General features: G+C 40.0%; 1 long non-coding RNA gene across 1 annotated transcript; it reads left to right on the forward strand.

The window, feature by feature from the left end:
- Positions 1-2,874: 2,874 nt before the first annotated feature.
- Positions 2,875-4,534, forward strand: LOC129679105 (uncharacterized). The gene is made up of 3 exons (XR_008720514.1): positions 2,875-2,992; positions 3,715-3,763; positions 4,443-4,534. It is a non-coding gene; the product is annotated as an uncharacterized LOC129679105 (long non-coding RNA).
- The last annotated feature ends 327 nt before the right edge of the window (positions 4,535-4,861 follow it).

The raw sequence follows: 4,861 nt of genomic DNA on the forward strand, positions 1-4,861 counted from the left end.
TTTTTTTTTTCTTTTTTATAGTTTATTCATTTTATATCCTGATTGTAGCTCCCTCCCTTATCTCCTCCCAGATCTACCCTCCCTCCCTCTTCCTCTCCTATCCCCTACCTAGTCCACTGAAAAGAGGCGTCTCCTTCCCTACCATCTGACCCTAGCTTATCTAGTCTCATCAGGACTGCCTGGATCCTCTTTGTCGGTGGCCTGGGAAGGCTGCATCACCGGGGGAAGTGATCAAAGAGCAGGCAGCTGAGTTCATAGTGCTAGGCTTAAAGTGTGTTGAATATAATAAAAGTGAAAATGACTTTCCAAATTAAAAGTCTAAAGGAATCAGGAAGAATTTTTAAAAGGAAGATGGGTTGGGATTTGTGACACATACCTATAATCCAGTTCTTATAAGGATGAATCAGGACAATCAGGTATTTAAGACAGGGCAAGATCCTGCCTCCAAAATAAAACAAAATGAAAAAAGGAAGATTGAGCCTACAAATAAGGACATGAGGGATAAAGGTTGCCAGAAATAGAAAAGGAAATGCTCACACAAAGGCCAGGTTCCGCATAGCTAGAAAATTGTGACATGAGAATGGCAAAGGAAACATGACGTGTGGCTTAGTCTAAAGGCCATTGTATTTCATGCTGACAGACATCCGTAGAAGAGTAAGTGGACTGGGGCAGACCGCTGGCAAAACTAGGCAGAGATCTAAAAGTGCAGCAGTGGGGCCTGGAGAGATGGCTCGCTGGTGAAGAGTATGTGCTGCTCTGGCAAGGACCTAGGTTCAGTTCTCAGCACCAGCGTAGAAGCTCACAGCTGTAACTCCAGTTTAGGGGTCCAACACCCTCTTCTGACCTTCACAGTATACATCCATTCAGGCCAAACACTGATAAAATTAAAAAGGAAATAAATCTTGCAGGACATGGTGGTATACACCATCAATCCCAGCTCTTGGGAGGCAGAGCCAGACAGGTCCCTGAGTCCCAAGCCAGCCAAGGCTTTATAATAAAATGATTTTTAAAAACATCTGGGGGCTGAGACATGGCTCAGTAATTAAGAGGACTTGCTGTTCTTGCAGAGGGCCCAGGTTCAGTTTCCAGCACCCCTGTAAGGCAGCTCATAACTCCTGGTAACTCCAGCTCAGAGAGTATGAAGATGAGCATTTTCTGGCCTCTGCAGGCACCTGCAGCAAGGGATGCACATACATACACTTAGACGCACACACGTGCGCGCACACACATACACACACACAAACACACACACACACACACACACACACACTAAATCTCTTGTAAGCATAGACTTGGGGTAAGAGACTCTAAATACAGCACATAGGCGCTTAGTGCCCACACATGGTAGGAGCTTGTTGAATATTTCCAGAAAGAAAAAAGAAAACCAGTTCCTCAGCATTCCTTCACCCTGTTGTTCAATCTCATTTAATTAATTTAGATAACATATGTGAAAATGGCCTTGTAATCTGTTAAGTATTATTCATATATATTATTTAGATACTTTTTTCCACAGACCTGGAGCACACACAAAAAAATGGTTTCCCAGTGTCAAAGTGAGCTGTTTTGTAAATCTGACTTCCTAATCTCCAATTTTACTTATTAAACTTTTGTGTAAACTCATGCACATGTATGTGCACATAATAACAAGATAAATGTGATGTTATTATAAGTTTATAGTCTGTGCTACCATGGTGATTAATTTGGATATGCTAATTATTCAGTAGATTGATGTACTGTGTTAGGAAGCGAGGATAAAGTAGTCTGCCCAAAAATATCAGGCTTTTTGTTGTTTGCTGTTTTTTTTTTTTTTATTTTGTTTTGTTTTGTTTTTTTAAATGAGCTGTTGTTTACTCTGTTTTGAAAGATGAGGTTGAAACTTGCTGTGTGATAAAGAGAAGTCTTTAGGCAGAAAAAGGAATGCTGTTATTGAGACCATAGAAGTATGAGCCTAGACTGGTATTTAGAAACTGGAGAGGGATGTTTATAACCAAGGCTAAGGTAAACAGCCCGCTGCCTAAGGGACTGTGAGGCTTCCGGGACACAGTATAATGCACTGATTCTCACCTACCAGCTCCTTAGAGTCACCAGCCAAGCTCTGTCTTTAAGTGAGAGTCTCAGGCCCTCACTCACTTCTACAGACTCAGAATCGTTGGCTGTAGAACGTAAACATTTTTTCAGGTTTTATAAATACCAAATGAGTTAACATATACTCTGCTGCAGTTAGTGGCAGGAAATACGCCTTTTGAATTTCTTAGGTTCACAGTGTATAAATTAGCAGTGAACAGTGGCGCTGGGTGTTAGGTCTGGCCTGTCTTCCCTCTGTAGTGACCCTGATCAGTGTTGTCTAGCCTCTGCCAGAACAAGACTGTTGATGGAGTTCATTGGGTCCTGTTCGACAGTTAGGATAACATCAACCTTATATTGGTTTGAAATTGTTCCCTTTTGCTACCCCTGGTTCTAGGCCGTATTCGTCACATCATTATCCAGATGTGATCTTACTAGGGCTAAGCACAGCTGGAAGTAGCTTCCCTTTTCTGGACCTATTGTATTTACTCAGTGTTTTTATGCTTATATTGACCACAGAGTTTTCTTTCTCCACATACCGTATGCAGTTGGCTAAGAAACTGTATTAGCAAGTACCCAAAAAAAAAACCAGAAGGGAAATGAGGAGATGTGAAAGTTCTTCTCACCAGTCTAAATGGCCGTTTCTTAAGGAAAATCTTCATTGCTGTTCTTCACTGACATTGACTTTAGAGACCTAGAGTAACTTTGACTTTATCATTACTCTGTAATGTAGCATGACCACAGAGCTCTTTTGCATGGGCTGCTTGACAGTGTCAAAAGTTCTTCGTTGACTTGAACCCCACTTGCAGGTGTCTGTACCGCGTCCACACCATTTGTGCTGTTGGGAGACGTCTTAGACTGCCTTCCTTTGGATCAGTGTGACACAATATTCACTTTTGTCGAAAAAAATGTTGCTACCTGGAAGTCAGTAAGTGCCTTGGTTTCCTTTCCTGCTAATATTATCTCTATAGAGATAAAATTCAGAAGATAGTTTTGTTTGGGGCTTATTTGCTAGTAATTCTAATGTTGGTGTTTGCTAAAACATTTGTCCCTGTGAAAGAATTGCATACTGTGTTCAGAGAAAAATTTATTACAAAAAGTAATAAAAAAAACCTTGGAAATGCATGCTCTCAATCAGGCGTGGTATTGTGAATTTATGAGTGTAGGTAGGAAAGCTGTGCTCCAAGCCAGCCTGGTCTACACAGGCAGAACCTGTCTCCAACAAATAAAGGCTGAGGGATGGCTCAGCAGTTTAGAGGACTTGTTACTCTTTCAGAGAATCCAGGTTTGATTCCCAGCACCCACACATGGTGGCTTAAATCATCTATAACTCCAGTTCAAGGTGACCCGGTGCCCAGTTCTAGCCTTTGCTAGAACCAGGCACACATGTGGTACACATACATACATGCAGGCAAAACACTCAAAGTGAGTAAATTAGAACAAATTTTTAAAGATAAAGCAAACACACACGCTTCTAGATGTTTGCAAGATACTGTGTCATGCTGTTTTACACACCCAAGTGAAAATGCTTTGAAATAAGTGAAATAGGCTCATACATTATTAGTTCTCTTTAATATTTTAATTCTGCTGACTTATTGAAGTGAGTGGGCAACTTCCAAAGTGTAGTAGTAATTATGGTCTTCATTTCAGAATACATTCTATTCTGCTGGCAAAAATTATTTACTGCGTATGTGCAATGGTAAGTAATCCATCATTGAATTATTCCTTTGAAACTGTGAATGTAAACTGGGTGTGGTGGTGCACACCTTTAATGCTAATGCCTTGGAGGTAAAGTCTGGTGAATCTCTGTGAGTTCGAGGACTGTCCAGTCTACAAAGTGAGCTCAGGGCAGCCAGGGCTATACAGAGAAACCCTGTCTTGAAAAAAATAAGAAAATGGTGAATGTGATCAGAAAAATAGGTGATTTATTAAATAGCAATGAAGGTGTCTTAGAAGTAGATTAAGGGGCTGGAGAGAAGGCTCAGAGGTTAAGAGCACTGGCTACTTTTCCAAAGGTCCTGAGTTCAATTCCCAGCAACCACATAATGGCTCATAGCCATCTAGAATGAGATCTGATGCCCTCTTCTGGTGTTCAGGCATAACACTGTATATACAATAAATAAATACATTTTTTTAAAAAACAAGTAGATTAGAATCTGTTTTTAAGTTGTCTTAACTTATTAAAACTGATCATGCGCTTCCATTGATCTTGTCCACAGAACTGTGTTTCTAACTTACAGTTCTTTCTGTGACAATGATTTCTGCTTCCATTTAGGAGCCCTTGCTCTAGGATAATGCTGAACAAATGTTAATTCAGGTATAATTGTAATGAACATTGAATGATCTCTTCTGTTTTATTCATTTATGAACGTTGTTAGATCTACTCAGAAGATTATCTAAATCTCAGAATACAGTTTTCTGTGGACGAATTCAACTCTTTTTGGCCAGGCTTTTTCCTCTATCTGAAAAATCAGGTAAGCTCTTAAACATTAAATTCTTTGCAAAGAAATCTCTTCCAGCTTTTATTGAAGTAAAATTTGTCATAATAAGAAAACTCAACATAAAAACTTGAAAGCACAGAAAATTGCTTTATTTTCTTGTAAATTTACCAGTTCTAGCTGTATGTAATCTTTTTTAAACTTTAATTAGCTAATTTGGTTATTCACTTTACATCTCAATTGTAGCCCTCTCGCTGCTCTCCTTCCCTTCCCTCCACTTTGTCCCTCCCTCATCCGTCTATCCCCTCTCCTGCCCCTCGGAAAAGGGGAGAGTGTCAGTAATCTTTAGGTCCAACTTT

Source organism: Psammomys obesus, unplaced genomic scaffold, assembly GCF_907164565.1.
Source record: "Psammomys obesus unplaced genomic scaffold, mPsaObe1.curated_primary_1811, whole genome shotgun sequence".
Classification (NCBI taxonomy): Eukaryota; Metazoa; Chordata; class Mammalia; order Rodentia; family Muridae; genus Psammomys; species Psammomys obesus.